This window comes from Myotis nattereri, assembly GCF_964212035.1.
Source record: "Myotis nattereri genome assembly, chromosome: 1".
Classification (NCBI taxonomy): domain Eukaryota; kingdom Metazoa; phylum Chordata; class Mammalia; order Chiroptera; family Vespertilionidae; genus Myotis; species Myotis nattereri.
The window spans coordinates 100,239,182-100,257,870 of NC_138075.1; positions in this window are offsets into that span (position 1 = coordinate 100,239,182).

Genomic DNA, 18,689 nt, shown 5'->3' on the forward strand with positions numbered 1-18,689 from the left:
TGAACTTCCCTCTCAGGACTGCTTTTACTGTGTCGCATAGACTTTGGATTGTTGTGTTTTCATTGTCATTTGTTTCCAGCATGTTTTTTATTTCTTCTTTGATCTCTTTGGTAACCCAAAATAAAAGCCTAAGAAACTGAACAACCTAATGACTGGTCAACCAGTCACTATGTCACACACTGACCACCAGGGGGCAGACTCTCAACACAGAAGCTGAACCCTGGTGGTCAGTGTGCTACCACAGTGGTGCTGCTCAGCTGACCAACAGGCGCCAGACGCCAAGTTCACAGCTGTCAAGCTCAGCTCAGTGTTGTGAGCCTCTCCTGCCTTCATGGCAGTGCTACCGAGCAGTGGCAGCAAGTGCAGTGGGGCTGGGATAAGCAAGAGCGGCACAGCACCCGGCCTGGGCTCAGGCTCCTCCCCAGCTGCCTGCTGCTTTGTGCACTACTACATATCTCAGGGGATGTCAGACTGCAGGTTTTGGTCCAATACTCACAAGCCACCTGCATTCCAACATCGCCTGAGTGGTCCTGGATAGCGAGAGGGAGCAGGCCAGGCTGAGGGACCCCACCGGTTCATGAATCTGAGCACAAGGACATTAGTTGTTTTTTGTTTGTTTGTTTGTTTTGTTTTTAAATATATCTTTATTGATTTCATAGAGGAAGGGAGAGGGAAAGAGAAATAGAAACATCAATGATGAGAGAGAATCATTGATTGGCTGCCTCCTGCACGTCCCCCACTGGGGATCAAGCCTGCAACCCAGGCATGTGCCCTTGACCAGAATCGAACCCAGGACCCATTAGGCTGTAGGCTGATGCTCTATTCACTGAGCCAAACCAGCTAGGGCAGCACTAGTTGTTTAATAAAATGCTATCTAGCTTTCAATGTTAGAACGTTTGTGATTGTTTTTATTGTTTATTTCTAATATTATGCCATTGTGATCTAAAAAGATGCTTGATATGATTTTGATCTTCTTGAATTTGAAGAGACTTTGCCTGTGTCCCAAAATGTGGTCTATCTTTGAAAATGTCTCATGTGCACTTGAGAAGAATGTGTATTCTGTAGCTGTGGGGTGAAATGTTCTGAAGATGTCAATTAAGCCCATCCAATCTAGTGAGTCATTTGAGATTGTTGTTTCTTTGCAGATTTTTTTTTTTGACTAGAGGATTTATCCATTGATGGGAATAGGATATTAAAGTCCCTCGATTTCTTCCAGGAGGTTTTTTTTTTTTATGTATTTGGGTGCTCCTGCATTGGGGGCATATATGTTTACCAAAGTTATATCCTCTTGTTGTATCGATCCCTTTAGTATTATGAAGTGGCCTTCCTTATCTCTTGTTATGGCCTTCACTTTGAGGTCTATTTTGTCAGATATAAGTATTGCTACCCAGCTTTTTTTTTTCATTTCCATTTGCCTGAAAGATATTTTTCCATCCCTTCACTTTCAGTCTGTGTGAGTCCCTTCTAATGAGGTGGGTCTCTTGTAGACAACGTATGTATGGGTCATGTTTTCTTATCCATTCAGCCACTTGATGTCTTTTGATTGGAGCATTTAATCCATTTATGTTTAAGGTTATTATTGACTAGAGGCCCAGGGCAGGAATTCGTGCACATGTCCCTCAGCCTTGCCAATGATCAGGGTCGATGGGGGGGTGGGGGAATGCTGACCAGGGGGAGGGACCACGGAAGGTTGGCCTCAGCAGCAAGCTAACCAATGGCTGATTCTGCAAGGAATTGGGCTCCCTCCTCCCTCCTGTCTGGGTTCAGGGTACGGGTGAACCAGATTCCGGGTTGTCAGGGCCTCAACAGCAAGGTCTGCATCAGTGCACGTCATAGCTTAAGCTTGTGTGTGTGTGTGTGTGTGTGTGTGTGTGTGTGTGTGTGTGTGTGTGGTGAGAGAGAGAGAGAGAGAGAGAGCACCTGGGAAGGCACATGGGCATTTCTTTAATTATTGTCAGTTGAATCCAGTGGTGTTGGCAAAGCCACATCCTGGAAACATGCTTTGCCAAAAGGCAGGAGTGTTGCCGGCTTGACCTTCAGCCCAGGTGCCAGAGGGTGTTATTTAAATCCAGCCAAGCACGAGGAATGAATACGACTCAGGCCCAGCCAAAAATGCACATAATCTCCTTTGTCTTGACTTTTAGTTAAACTTCCTGGTTTTGCTGTATAAAATAAACACGCTGTATTGGCTCTGGGTCCCTGTCCCTGTCTCTCCATCAGAAGACAGTGGTCCCACCTGGCCCCAGCTTTTTTCTTCCATCTCTGTGCCTGTCCCTTTCTTTCATTTTCTCAATCCCCAGCCACCCCTACTTAGGAACCAGATGGCTGTCTAGCCACGCTGGATGCAGAAAAGAGAAATATTCACAGATAGGTACTTGTTTTGTTGCCTTTTTTATTCTTTATGCCTGTGATCCTTCTTCCTTTTCTATTTCTTCTTTTTACAACAGTCCCTTTAGCATTTCTTGCATTGCTGGCTTGATAGTGACAAACTCCCTAAGCTTTTTTTTTTTTTTTACTGTGAAGCTCCTGATTTCCCCTTCAATTTTAAGTGATAGCCTTGCTGGATAAAGTATTATTGGATTCAGTCCCTTGCTTGCATCACTTTGTATAATTCATTCCATTTCCTTCTGGCCTGACATGTTTCTGTTAAGAAATCATTTGATAATCTAATGGGAGGACCTTTATAGGTAATTCTCTGTATCTCTCTTGCAACTTTTAGGATTCTCTCTTTGTCATTAACATTTTCTATTATAATTACAATGTGTCTTGATGGGTTTCTTTTTGGGTTCATCTTTTTTGGGACTATCTATGTTGTGTGACATTTTTCTTCCCAAAATCAGGGAAGTTTTCTGTCATTATTTCTTCAAATAGATTTTCTAATCCTTGCTCCTCTTCTTGTCCTTCTGGTACCCCTATAATACGTATGTTACTTCATTTCATGTTGTGCCAAAGCTCCCTTAGGCTCTCCTCCTGCTTTCGAATTGTTTTCTCCAATTGCTGTTCAGATTGAGCATGTTTCTCTGCGCTGTCTTCTAACTCACTAATTTGACCTGCACTTCTTCTAGTCTACCATTTAAACATTCCATCGTGGGTTGTTGTTTTTTTTTTTCAAATTAAATCTTTATTGTTCAGATTATTACAGTTGTTCCTCTTCTTTCCCTCCATAGCACCCCTCCACCTGGTTCCCACCCCACCCTCTGCCCTTACCCCCACCCCCACTATTCTCATCCATAGGTGTACAATTTTTGTCCAGTCTCTTCCTGCACCCCCAACACACCTTTCAGTCCATTCCCTTTCTATGCCCATGATTCTATTATATTCAACAGTTTATTCTGTTCATAAGATTATTTATTCACTTGATTTTTAGATTCACTTGTTAATAGATGTGTATTTGTTGTTCATAATTTGTATCTTTACCTTTTTCTTCTTCTTCCTCTTCTTAAAGGATACCTTTCAGCATTTCATATAATACTGGTTTGGTGGTGATGAACTCCTTTAGCTTCTTTTTATCTGTGAAGCTCTTTATCTGACCTTCAATTCTAAATGATAGCTTTGCTGGGTAGAGTAATCTTGGTAGTAGGTTCTTGGTATTCATCACTTTGAATATTTCTTGCCACTCTCTTCTGGCTTGCATAGTTTCTATTGAGAAATCAGCTGACAGTCATATGGGTACTCCCTTGTAGGTAACTAACTGTTTTTCTCTTGCTGCTTTTAAGATTCTCTCTTTGTCTTTTGCCCTTGGAATTTTAATTATGTTGTGTCTTGGTGTAGTCCTCTTTGGATTCCTCTTGTTTGGGGCTCTCTGTGCTTCCTGGACTTGTAAGTCTATTTCTTTCACCAGGTAGGGGAAGTTTTCTGTGATGATTTCTTCAAATAGGTTTTCAATATCTTGCCCTCTCTCTTCTTCTGGCACCCCCATAATTTGGATGTTGGTATGCTTGAAGTTGTCCCAGAGGCTCCTAACACTATCTTCATATTTTTTTATTAGTTTTTCTTTTTGGTTTTCCAGTTGGGTGTGCTTTCATTCTTTGCATTTCAAATCTTTGACTTGATTCTTGTGATCCTCTAGTCTGCTGTTGGAACTCTGTATTATATTCTTTATTTTAGTCATTGTATGCTTAATTTCTAGTTGGTCCTCTTTCATATCCTTGAGGGTCTCCCTAGATTTCTTGAGGGTCTCACTAAGTTTATCGGTGGTTTCTAGAAAATTCTTGAAAAACCTTATAACCATGGTTTTGAACTTTATATCCTGTAGTTTGCTTTCCTCCATTTCTGTCATTTGTGACCTGTTTCTTTGTCTCTGCATTTTTTATGCTTTTCTGTGTTGATAGAGTGGCTTTCTGTGCTAGGTGTGCTATAGGCCCCAGTGGTTCAGCCTCCCCAATTACCTGAGGTGAACACTCTTGGTGCACCCCTTTGTGGTCTTTGTGCACAGTCTTGTTGTAGTTAAGCCTTGATTTTTGTAGGTATCACTGGGAGAAATTGATTTCCAGGCCAATTGGCTGTGAGAATCAGCTGGGTCTACAGTGGGAGAACTTCTGTGCTGGAGACACCCTTCTGGGGCAAGACTTGCTTCAGTGGGGCTTTGGTGCTCACTGAGTCTGCCTCCTGAGTGTGTCCCTTATGGATAAGAGGAGTTGTAATCTGGATGGTCCCACTCTGACCACTGGGTGCACTGGCTCTGGGATCTCCAAAAAGGTACTAATTTAGTCTCTTCCTGAGGCTACCCTGCAGGAGCTATGAAGAGATCTGCAGATTCCTTTTCTTTGTTTGGGGTTTGGAGGTGCCCAGATGAGGCCCAGCTGTGAATCAATGCACTCTGCTGTGAGCCTTGGGCCTTCTTTTGGATGTTCGGGGTCTCTCTGGCCCAGGTGCAATTTTTTAGGTAATTTTCAGATTGCAAAGTGCCAGGCCTTTCACATGCAAAAGCCTCTGTGCACAGCTTGGGTGGCGCGGGGTTTCAGGGGATCAACAGGGTGGAGCAAGCAGCTATGGCTGCTCCTCAGTCCTACCCTAAGAGGCCCCACATCTCAGTGTCCCTGTAATTGCTGCAAGCACCTCTGAGAGAAAGCCACCCTTGAGTTCCGAATGATGCCAGACAGTTCTGTTTCTCCCAGTATGAGTCTGGGTCCCCAGAGACTCACCCGGAACTGGAGTTCAGAGCAATCGGGAGCTTGAGACTCCCTCCCGATTGAAAAAGACAACCTCATCCTCAGTTGCCAGCCCTTTCCACGTGCACCTCTGTACCTCTGCACTTTACTTCCACACCTCCTCTGAGTCAGTGTGCTTTTCTATTTCCTTCTAGTTGTAGAATTTCCACTCAGCCAGCCTTCCTGTGGTTCTGGATGATGTCCATTTTGTCTTTTAGTTGTATTTTTGAAGTGGTTGTGCGAGGCAGCAATATCCAGTGTTTACCTATGCTGCCATCTTGGTTTCTCCTTCCATCGTTTTTGTTATTGTAGCTATATAGTTCTTGATTTCCCCTTGATTCTTACATAAGTTGCTGATTTTTTTCATCCAGCTGGTTTATGAACTGTATTACACTGAACTCTTTTTCTGACATATTGCATGCCTCTATTTCATTTAGTTCATTTTCTGGTGCTTCCCCCCTTTCTTTTCTTTGGGGTTGTTTCTTTGTCTCCCCATTTTTGCTATAACCAAAGGGTCCCGGTGCTGAGTTTCATGGGGTCTGTGTCTGAAGTGGAGGGCTTCATGGGAGGGTCATGTACCCAGAGAGTAATGGGAGAGCCCAGGCACTGGAATGCACAGGGCCCAGGCCCAAAGCGGAGCTGAGCATGCTCTGGAACTCACAAGAGCCTGTGACCAGGGAGGCTGGAATCCCAGTGTCTGTGGATCTTCAGCAATGGTAGCAGGTATTTGGCCAGAGTGGCTGTAGTGTCCCAGGTGGTGTTTGAGATCTGTATTTGTGGTAGTGAGTCTGGGCTCCTAGTCACAGCAGTTCTGCCCTTCTAGATGGCATGGTTTCTGAGTCAGCGCCAGAAACCTGGGAGTGATTGCAGCAATAGTGCCTGCTCCCTGTCTTAGAGAGCCCAGTCCATTAGCCCCTGTAAGTATTGAAGGATCCAACTGTTCCTTACTTACACGCACACCCACCACACATGTCCACACATGCCCCTTTCATTTCCTCACTCACTCACACTCTCTCCCTCATTTTCAAAGATGCACCACATGTTAGGATACAGGCTAAGTCCCTACAAATTCATGAAGACTGAAATCATATCAAGCATTTTCTCAGTCCACATGGCTTGAAATTAGAAATCAGCTACAATTAAAAAAAATTCAAAAACAAGCAAATACATGAAGGCTAAATAGCATGCTATTAAACAATGAATGGGTTACCAAAGAGATCAAAGATGAAATAAAAAACATCCTGGAAACAAATGAAAATGAACACACAACAATTCAAAATCTATGGGGCACAATGTAAGCAATCCTTAAAGGGAATTTCATAGCACTACAGACCTGGCTCAAAAAAAAAATGAAACAGAAAAGAAAGAAGTAAAGAAAGAAAAAAAGAAAGAAAGAAAGAAAGAAAGAGAGAGAGAGAAAGAAAGAAAGAAAGAAAGAAAGAAAGAAAGAAAGAGAAAAACTAGGGAGAACCAAGATAGTAGTGTAGGTAAAAGCCTGTACTCACCGCCTCCCACAACCACATCAAAATTACAACTAAAATAAAAAAACAACCACCATCAAGAACTGCCTGAAATCTGAGTAAATGGAAGTCCTACAACTAGAAAAGTAAAGAAGAAAGCACATTGAGACTGGTAGGAGGGATGGAGGCAGGAAACAAACTGGACCAGCACCAAAATATACTGCTTTTTAATCAGGAGGTATATCATCTCTGCAGAGGCCCCCAGTAAGGAGAATCAGGTCTCAGCACCACACTGGACCCCCAGTTGTGGCTCCCAGAACTGGGAAAGGAAGTCCCCATAACTATGGGATATAATAACCAGTAGGGATTAGGGCTCAGTGACACAGACACTGCTAGAGACCCAGCTGTTCCTCTTAAAAGGCCAGCACATGAACTGAACTTACAAGGCCTTGCTTCCTCTGAGCTCCAGCAGCAGGGCAAGGTTCTGGGAGACACAGACACATAGGAGGAGAAATTGGATTGTCTGCATTGGGGAAGGAATTTGGGGGCAACTTTCTCCCACACAGAGATGCTTTCAAGAGTCATTGTTCCCATGCTGGGACCTCCCATCCCAGGACTGACTGACAGCCATTTCTGTTTGCTCTGCCCTTATGATTCCCTGAGAACCAGCCCCATCTAATTTGTAGCCCCACCCAACCTGTGTGCAGTGGCTTTTGCATATAAATGGCCTATCCTTGCTCAGGCTTCAGACTTGGCAAAAATCCCTCAAATAAGCTGCAGATGGGTCAGGAAGCCCCAAACCTATCAACAAAGGCCCAAGACCTGTCACTAGCACCAGACTGCCTTCCTTCACACCTGGACCTCGTCTGGGCACTTCCAAACCAGATACAAATGGGAAGAATCTGCAGATATCTCTGTAGCTCCTGCCATGTAACCCATGCAGCGGCTTACTTTGCACCTCCCTGGAGACCCAAGTCCCAGTGCACTCAGTGGTCAGTGTCAGATTATACCAGATTACAACTCTAAACATTCATAAGTGACACATTCAAAGGGAAGACTCAGTGAGCACCAAAGCCCCACTGAAAAAATTCCTGAGGCAGAGGGGTGTCTCCTGCACAGCAGCTCTTCCCCCGCCCCAGTCACAGACAATGGGCCTGTGACACCAACAGTAATCAAGGCTCAACTACAATAATTCTGTACACACAGCCCACAAATGGTGAGCCTAGAGTGTCCAGCTCAGGTGACTAGAGAGGCTAAGCAACTGGGCCCTATATGACATGTATTAAACAATGCACTCTACCAATTCCAGGAGACATAGATGCTCTACCAAATATGTAGAAATAAACACAAGAAATTGGACAAAGTGAGGAGACAAAGAAACATGTCATAAATGAAAGAAATGGGAAAAAAAAGGAAACTACTGGATATAAAGTTCAAAACCACAGTTATGAAACTAGGTCACCAACTTACACCATACACAAAAAAAACTCAAAATAAATAAAGGACTTAAATGTAAGAAGGGAAACCATAAAAATCTTACAAGACTCCATAGGCAGCAAAATATCAGACATATGTCATAGCACTATCTTTACTGACAGAGCTCGTAGGGCATTGGAGATTAGGAGAAAATAAACACATGAGACTATATCAAAATAAAAAGCTTCTGTACAGCAAAATAAATCATCAACAAAACAACAAGAAATCCCCCTGCATGGGAGAACATATTTGCCAATGTTATATCCGATAAGGGCATAATTTCCAAAATTTATAGGGAACTCATACATCTTAACAAAAAGAAGATAAACAATCCAATCAAAAATGTGCAAAGGACTTAAATAGATACTTTTCAAAAGTGGACATACAGAAGGCCAAGAGACATATGAAAACATGCTCAAAGTCACTAATCATCCCAGAGATGCAAATAAAAATAACAATGAGATACCATCTCACACCTGTCAGAATGGGTATCATCAACAAATCAACAAACGACAAGTGCTGGCGAGGATGCGGAGAAAAAGGAACCCTCGTGCACTGCTGGTGGGACTGCAGACTAGTGCAGCCACTGTGGGATACAGTATGGAGTTTCCTCAAAAAGTTAAAAATGGAATTCTCATTTGACCCAGTAATCCCACTTCTAGGACTATATCCCAAGAAGCCAGAAATACCAACCAGAAAGGAGATATATACCCCTACCTTCATAGCAGCACAATTTACAATAGCTAAGATTTGGAATCAACCTAAGTGCCCATCAGCCGATGAGTGGATTAAAAAACTGTGGTACATCTACACAATGGAATACTACACCGCTATAAAAAAGAAGGAACTTTTACCATTTACAACAGCATGGATGGAACTGGAGAGCATTATGCTAAGCGAAATAAGCCAGTTGGAGAAAGATAAATATCACATGATCTCACTCATATGTGGGATATAACGAACAACATAAACTGATGAACAAAAATAGATCCAGAGACAAATGTCAGGGGAAGATGGGGTGGGGTGGGGGTAGAGATAAACCAAAGAACTTGTATGCATGCATATTAGCATAACCAATGGACATAGACACTGGGGAAGTGGGGACTTTCCCTTGGAGGTGAGAATGGCTTGGGGGTCAGTCGGAGGAAAAGGAGACATATGTAAAACTCTAGACAAAATAAAATATATATAGTTATAAGATTACTCAAACAGCTTCACAAGACCTCCAAGGGACTTAGTGAGACTTTCAAGGATCTTAGTGAGAATGACAATAAAATGGGAAAGAACCAGTCCAAAATTAAGCTTACATTGACTGAAATAAAGAATAACACACATTGGATTCAACAGTAGAGTAGATGATCATGAGAATCAAATCAATAATTTGAAATATGAGAAAGCAAAAAAACACCCAATCAGAAGACCCCCACACACACACACAAAAAAAAAAGAATCCAAAAGTATAAGGATAATGTAAGGAGCCTCTGGGATAACCTCAAGCATACAAAAATTCACATTATGGGGGTGCCTGAAGAAGAGAGAGAGCAAGATATTGAAAACCTATTTGAAAAAATAATGTCAGAAAACTTCCACTGCCTGGTGAAAGAAATAAACTTACAAGTCTAGGAAGTACAGAGAGTCCCAAACAAGAGGAACCCACAGAGGACCACACCAAGACACATCACCATTAAAATGCCAAGGGCTAAAGACAAAGAGAGAATCTTAAAAGCAGCAAGAGAAAAGCAGTTAGTTACCTATAAGGACGCACTTATATGCCTGACCTCGAATTTCTCAACAGAAACTTTGGAGTCCAAAAGGGAGGTGCCAGAAATATTCAAAGTGATGAATAGCAAGGACTTACAATCAAGATTATTCTACCCACCAAAGCTATCATTTAGAATTAAACGTCAGATAAAAAGCTTCCCAGACAAAAAAGTTAAAGGAGTTCAGTATTACATGAAATGTTGAAGAGTATTCTTTAAGAAGAGGAAGAAGAAGAAGAAGAAAAAGATTTAAAAATATGTGAACAATAAAATGGCAAAAAATACATATCTATCAATAATTGAATCTAAAAATAAAAATAAACTAATAAGAAATCTAATGAACAGAATAAACTGGAGGATAAAATAGAATCAGAGGCATAGAAATGGAACAGACTAACTATTCTCAGAAGGAAGGGGGTGAGGGGGTGGGATGTGATTAAACAAAGATCTTATATGCATGTATGCATTAGTTATGGACACAGACAATAGGGTGGTGAAAGCTTGGGGTGGGGCGGGAAACATGAGGAGGGAGGAGTTGGGGGGGAAGGGGGACATCTGTAATACTCTCAACAAGAAAAACATTTTAAAAATAAAATAAAAATATCCTTAAACACACACACACACACACACACACACACACACACACAAGAAAACTGGTAATAAGTTATCTAACACTACAACTTAAAGAACTAGAAAGAGAACAAGAAAAGCCCAGAATAAGTAGAAGGAAGGAAGGAAAAAAATAAAGATCAGAGTGAAAATAAATGACATAGAGACCAAAAGAAACAATACAAAACATCAATAAAACCAAGAGCTGGTTCTTGGAAAGGATAAACAAGATTGATGAAACTGTAGCCAGACTCACCAGGAAACAAAGAGAAATCAGAAACTAAAGAGGTAAAGTAACAACTGACCCCACAGAAATACCGAGGATCATAAAAATAATTTTCTATGAATGACTTCCTTTCAACAAACAGGACAACTTGAATGAAAAGGACAAATTCCTAGAAAAATACAACCTTCAATAACTCAATCAGAAAGGATCAGAAAACCTGAATAGGCCAATAACTACTGATGAAATAGAAGCAGGAATAAAAAAGAAGTCTCCCAGCAACTTGTCCAGATGGATTCACAGGGTAGTTTTACCAAATATACAAAGAAGAACCTACTCTTCTCAAACTATTCCACAAAATTTAAGAGAAAGGGACATTTCCAAACTCTTTCTATGAGGCCACCATCACCTTAATTCCAAAACCAGATAAAGACATGACAAAGAAAGAGAACTACAGGCCAATATCCCCAATGAATTTAGATGCTAAAATCCTCAACAAAATTTTAGAAAATCAGATTCAGCAATACATCAAAAAGATCATACATCATGACCAAGTGGAATTTATTCCAGGGATGCAAGCTGGTACAATATTCACAAATCAATAAATGTGATACAGCACATAAACAGATTGCAAGACAAAACAGCATGATCATATGAATTGAAGTAGAAAAAGCATTTGACATATATCCCAAGAAATCAGAAACACCAATCAGAAAGAATATATGCACCCCTATGTTCATAGCAGCACAATTTGCAATAGCTAAGATTTAGAAACAGCCTAAGTGCCCATCAGCAGATGAGTAGATTAAAAACTGTGGTACATCTACACAAAGGAATATTATGTGGCAATATTTGCAACAGCGTGGATGAACCTGGAGAGCATATGCTAAGCGAAATAAGCCAGTCAGAGAAAGATAAGTATCACATGATTTCACTCATTTGTGGAATGTAATGAACAACATAAACTGACAAGACATAGAAACATCAAACAGACCATCAAACCTCAGAAGGAAGGCAGGGGAGGGTGGTAGGGAGTAAGAGATCAACCAAAATACTTGTATGTGTGCATACAAGTATAAGCATAACCAATGGACACAGGCAGTAGGGGTTAGGGCCTGTGCCGGCAGGCAGGAGTAGGCTGAGAAAGGTCAGTGGGGAGGAAAGGAGACCTATGTAATACTTTCAACAATAAAGAATTTTTAAAAAGAAAAAGAAAAAGCATTGGACAAAATCCAACACCCTTTTTTGATAAAAATTCTCAGCAAAGTGGAAACAGAAGGATCATACCTCAACATAATAAATGCCATAGCTGACAAACCTACAGCCAACATCATACTCAATGGGCAAAAACTAAAATTATTTTTCCTAAGGACAGGAACAAGACAGGAATGCCCTCTTTCACGACTGTTATTCAACATAGTACTAGAAGTCCTTGCTATAGTGCCAGACAAGAAGAATAAATAAAAGACATCCTAATTGGAAAAGAGAAAGTAAAACTCTCATTTTTCGTAGATGCCATGATACTGTACAGCAGAAAACCCTAAAGACACCATAAAAAATATTCTAGATTTAATAAATGAATTTGGAAACAGCAGGATACAAAATTAACACCCAAAAATCCACAGCAATTTTATACACTAATAGTGAACTCTCAGAAAGAGAAACCAAAAAAAAAAAAAAAATTCCATTTACCATTGCAACAAAAAAAATTAAGATACTTAGGAATAAACTTAACCAAGGAGCTAAAAGACCTGTACTCTGAAAACTACAGGATACTGAAAAAAGAGATAGAGGAAGATATAAACAAATGGAAGAATATACCATGTTCATGGATTGGTAGAACCAACATCAACATTAAAATGTCCAAACTACCCAAAGCAATCTATAGAATCAACACAATTCCTATTAAAATACCAATGAAAAGAAAAAAAAATAAAATACCAATGGAATATTTCACAGAGCTAGAACACTCCAAAAATTTATATAGAACCAAAAAGGACCCTGAACAGCTACAGCAATCTTGAGAAAGAAGAACAATGTTGAAGGAATCACAATACCAAATACCAATTTGTACTATAAAGCTACTGTACTCAAAACAGATTGGTACAAGAACATGCATATAAATCAATGGAACAGAACAGAGAACCCAGAAACTGACCTAAGCTACTATGCTCAATTAACATTTGACAAAGGAGGCAAGAGCATACATTGGAACAGAGTTCCTTTCAATAAATGGTGTTGGGAAAATTGGACAGATACATGCAAAAAGAAAAAGAAAAAGAAAAGAAACTAGACCACCAACTTATACCATACAAAAGAATAAACTCAAAATGGACAAAACACTTAAATGTAAGATGCGAAATCATAAAAGTCCTAGAAGAAACAATAGGTAGCAAAATCTCAGACATCTCTCATAGCAATATGTTTACCCATACATCTCCTAGGACCTAGGACAATGGAAATTAAAGTAAAAATAAATAAATGGGACTACATAAAAATAAAAACTTCTGCAATGGAAAAGAAACCATCAATTAAATAACAAGAGAGTCCACTACTTGGAAGAACATATTTGTCAATGACACATCCAAGAAGAGGTTAATCTCCAAAATATATAGGGAACTTATACAACTGAACAAAAGGAAGACAATCTAATTTAAAAATGGGCAAAGGACATAAATAGACACTTCTCCAAAGTGGACCTACAGAAAGCCAAGAGACATATGAAAAACTGATTAAAGTCATTAATCATCTGAGAGATGCAGATCAAAATGACAATGAGATACTACCTCACACCTGTTAGAATGGCTTTCATCAACAAATTAAGCAACCATAAGTGTTGGTAAGGTTGTGGAGAAAACTACTGGTGGGAATGCATCCTGGTGAGCCACTATGAAGAACAGTATGAAGTTTCCTCAAAAAATTAAAAATGGAACTCCCTTTTGACCCAGTGATCCCATTTCTCGGAATATACCCTAAGGAACCTGAAACATTCATCAGAAAGAATATATGCACCCCAATGTTTATAGCAGCACAATTTACAATAGCTAAGATTTGGGAAAGAGGGGAATAAAGGCGGCCAAATAGGCAGACGTGTCGTGCACCTCGTCCCCGGGCTAGACTGGAAATACAACTAAATTGGAAAACATCCACTCGGAATTAACTAATTAGACACAGCTGAGGAGACAATTTACAACAAGGAAGGGCAGAGGATGCCTGGAGACCGGTAGGAATGGGGACATGGATTTGAGAGAGGCAGTTGGACAGTGGACAAAGAGGGTGAGGAGGAAGCTGCATTGTACCAAAACCATGTCCCTTGATGACAGCTATAACATCCAAAAGAAAAGAAAAAGCCACAGAGCTGCTGGCTGCCAGGGAATCTGACTCAAGACCACAGCTGTGAAAGGCTGCACCATGAAAGATGGTCTGAGCAGCATGGTGCTGAGGGGAAGAGAAACCCCCAGTTTCATTGTTGCTTTGGTTTGGTTTTGTCTTTCCTTTTATTCGCTAAACACAGGACTTTTCAATTGCGAACACTCACCCAAGACTTTGGCACAGGGAGAGTGGCACAGACTTGAGGAGAGGCTATGGAGGGAAGCAAGGTAGGGAGATGTGACCAGGAGTCTTGCATTGGGACTTCTTAAGCTTCCAAACCTAAGCAGCCATTTCTCTCCAGAAGAGCTAGCCCTTCCCAGTAGCCTCAAGACAGGTGATACAGCCTGCCACACACTGTAGCTTATGGGTCCGAATAGTTCCAAGTAGCCCTCAGTGACAGGAATGGAAGAGAGGCCAGTCTGCCCCGCTATTCTGGTAACCAGAATGATAAAAACTCCAAGTTGTCATCAGCCAACCCCATTGGAATCAATACAAGGATCTCTGACCAACCAAGGCCAAAGTAATATTTTAGACCACTCACAGAGGAGTAACTCTGGGTCAGGGAAAAAAGACCCAACTTATTCTCTGAAAGTGAAATAACACCAGTCCCACCTAAAGCCCTGTCAGAAGCAGACAGTTTAGTGATTACGACTGACAGCTGGCAGACAGGTCTGCTTGCAGCCAAGACCTGTGGAGACAGACACAAGCAGAAGACCTGTGAATCACTTGGAGCTTCAAGCAGGGTGCTAAAAGCCAAAAGACAGTGCCTGAGAGTGGCCAGCACCTAAGTACCTAACAGAAAGCCCAGAATTAGCAGACAAAACAGAAGAGTGGGATCCTAAACCAGTGCCCATGGGGCATAAAAATGCAGCTGAAGCAAATGACATTTCACTTTTTTATTTTTAAATTTTTATTGTTTTAAACTTTTAAATTATTTTTAATTTATCTTTTTTTTACTTTTTTTCACCTTTTTCTTCCTTATTCTCTTTTTTCCTCCCATTTTTCTTCTTGTTTCCCGTCTTAGTTTTCCTCTTTCCTTCTTTTATCCCCCTTTCAAAAATGGATCTACTTTATCTGCTTTATTGATGTGCATTATTCTAGCCTCTGTTGGTTTATTCACATACCTAATTTCCTCTTCCCTGCTCCTACTCCATTTCCCCTTCTCTTTTCTTTATCTGTATAATTTATTTCTCTTTTCTCTTACTCTTCTCCTAATTTTTTTAACTTATGTCACTTCCTGTGTGCTCCCTCCGCTATTCTACTTTTCAAAAAAAATTATTTTATTTTTCTTCTAGTCTTCTCATTTCTTTTCTCCATTGTATATTCTAAACTGTGGTCCTTCCCCTATTCATCCAATTCCTTAACCTTATTTTCTCTATTTTAGCTCTAAATTTACAGATTCTGCCCCCACTTTTTTCTGGGAGTTTTTGTTTGTGCTTTTTGGTTTATTTGTTTGTTTTGTTGTGTGCTCTCCCCATATTCTTTATTTAAAATCTCTTAATTGAATAAGGTATTACATATGTGTCCTTATCCCCCCATTACCCCCAAACCCCCCACTGATGCCCTCCCCCCCCCCTGTTGTCTGTGTCCATTGGTTAGGTTATATGCATGTGTACAAGTCCTTTGGTTGATCTGTTCTTGTTCATCAGTTTATGTTGTTCATTATATTCCACAAATGAGTGAGATCATGTGGTATTTATCTTTCTCCAACTGGCTTATTTTGCTTAGCATAATGCTCTCCAGTTCCATTCATGCTGTTGCAAATGGTAAGAATTCCTTCTTTTTTACCACAGCTTGGTATTCCATTGTGTAGAGGTACCACTGTTTTTTAATCCACTCATCTGCTGATGGGCACTTAGGCTGTTTCCAAATCTTAGCTATGGTGAATTGTGCTGCTATGAACATAGGGGTGCATATATCCTTTCTGATTGGTGTTTCTGTTTTCTTGGGATATATTCCTAGAAGTGGGATCACTGGGTCAAATGGGAGTTCCATTTTTAGGTTTTTTGAGGAAACTCCATACTGTTCTCCACAGTGGCTACACCTGTCTGCATTCCCACCAGCAGTGCACAAGGGTTCCTTTTTCACTGCATCCTCTACAGCACTTGTTGTTTGTTGATTTGTTGACGATAGCCATTCTGACAAGTGTGAGATGGTACTGCATTGTCATTTTGACTTGCATCTCTCAGATGATTAGTGACTTTGAGCATGTTTTTATGTCTCTTGGCCTTCTTTCTGTCTTCTTTCGAAAAGTATCTATTTAGATCCATTGCCCATTTTTTGATTGGGTTGTTTATCTTCCTTTTGTTAAGTTGTATGAGTTCCCTCTAAATATTGGAGATTAAACCCTTATTGGTGATAACGGTGCCAAATATGCTCTCCCATGCAGTGGGCTTTATTGTTTTGTTGATGGTTTCTTTTGCTGTGCAAAAGCTTTTGATTTTGATGCAGTCCCATTTGTTTATTTTCTCTTTAGTTTCCATTGCCCTAGGAGCATTATCAGTGAAGAAATTGCTTCAGCATATGTCTGAGATTTTGCTGCCTGATTCCTCTACAATTTTTATGGTTTCCCATCTTATGTTTAAGTCCTTTATCCATTTTGAGTTTATTTTTGTGTATGGTATAAGTTTGCAGTCTAGTTTCATTTTTTTTTTCATGTACCTGTCCAATTTTCCCAACACCATTTATTGAAGAAACTGTCTTGACTCCATTGTATGCTCTTGCCTCCTTTGTCAAATATTAATTGAGCATAGTGGTTTGGGTCGATTTCTAGGTTCTCTATTCTGTTCCATTGATCTATATGTCTGTTCTTGTGCCAGTACCAGGCTGTTTTGACAACAGTTGCTTTGTAATACAGATTGATATCTGGTATTGAGATCCCACCTACTTTGGTCTTCTTTCTCAGGACTGCTGCAGCTATTCGGGGTCTTTTTTTATTCCAGATGAATTTTTGGAAAGTTCATTCTAGGTCTGTGAAATATGCCATTGGTTTTTTAATGGGGAGTGCATTGAATCTATAGATTGTTTGGGGTAGTATGGACATTGTAATGATGTTGAATCTACCAATCCATGAACACAGTATGTTTTTCCATCTGTTTATGTCTTCCTCTATCTCTTTTTTCAGTGTCCTGTAGTTTTCCGCATATAGGTCGTTCACGTCCTTAGTTAAGTTTATTCTTAGGTATCTTAATTGTTTTTGGTGTGATGGTAAATGGGATTACTTTTTTAAAAAATATATTTTATTGATTTTTCACAGAGAGAAAGGGAGAGGGATAGAGAACTAGAAATATCAATGGGAGAGAAACATCGATCAGCCGCCTCGTGCACACTCCCCTCTGGTGATGTGTCCGCAACCAAGGTACATGCCCCTGACCGGAACCGAACCCGGGACCCTTAAGTCCGCAGGCTGACGCTCTATCCACTGAGCCAAACCGGTTAGGGCTGGGAGTACTTTTTTAGTCTCTCTTTCCTTAAGTGTATAGAAATGCCATAGATTTTTTGGTGTTAATTTTGCATCCTGCTACATTGCCAAATTCATTTATTAAGTATAATAGTTTTTTGATGGAGTCTTTAGGGTTTTTTATATACAAGATCATGTCATCTATAAATAAGTACAGTTTTACTTCTTCTTTTCCAATTTGCATTCCTTTCATTTCTTCTTCTTCTCTAATTGCAATAGCTAATACTTCCAGTACTATGTCGAACAGGAATGGTGAGAATGGGCATCCCTGTCTTGTTCCTGTTCTTAGGGGAAATGGTTTTAGTTTTTGCCCATTGAGTATGATGTTGGCTGTGGGTTTGTCATATATGGCTTTTATTATGTTGAGGTCTGTTCCTTCTAGTCCCACATTTTTTTAAAAGACATATTTTATTGATTCTTTACAGAGAGGAAGGGAGAGGGATAGAGAGTTAGAAACATCAATGAGAGAGAAACATCGATCAGCTGCCTCCTGCATACTCCCTACTGGTATGTGCCCACAACCAAGGTACATGCCCTTGATGGAATCAAACCTGGGACCCTTGAGTCCGCAGGCCGATGCTCTATCCACGGGGCCAAACCGGTCAGGGCTATTCCCACCTTTCTGAGAGTTTTTATCAAGAAAGGGTGTTGGATTTTGTCAAATGCTTTTTCTACATCAATTGATATGACTATGTGATTTTTATCTCTCAATTTGTTTATGTGATGTATCATGTTTATTGATTTGTGGATATTGTACCATCCTTGCAATCCTGGGATAAATCCTACTTGGTCATGGTGTATGATCTTTCTAATGTAATGCTGGATCCGATTTGCTAGAATTTTGTTGAGGATTTTGGCATCTATGTTTATGAGGGATATTCATTGTGTTGTCTTTATCTGGTTTTGGTATTAGAGTGATGCTGGCGTCATAGAATGAGCTTCAAAGTGTTCCTTCCTCTTGAATTTTTTGTTGTAGTCTGAGGAGGATAGGTTTTAGTTCTTCCTTGAATGTTTGGTAAAACTCCCCTGTGTAGCCATCTGGCCTCGGGCTTTTGTTTGCTGGAAGCTTTTTGATGACTGCTTCAATTTCTTCCATAGTTATCAGCCTGTTGAGATTTTTAGAATCTTCCTGATTGAGTTTTGGAAGGTTGTATTTTTCTAGAAATAAGTCCACTTCCT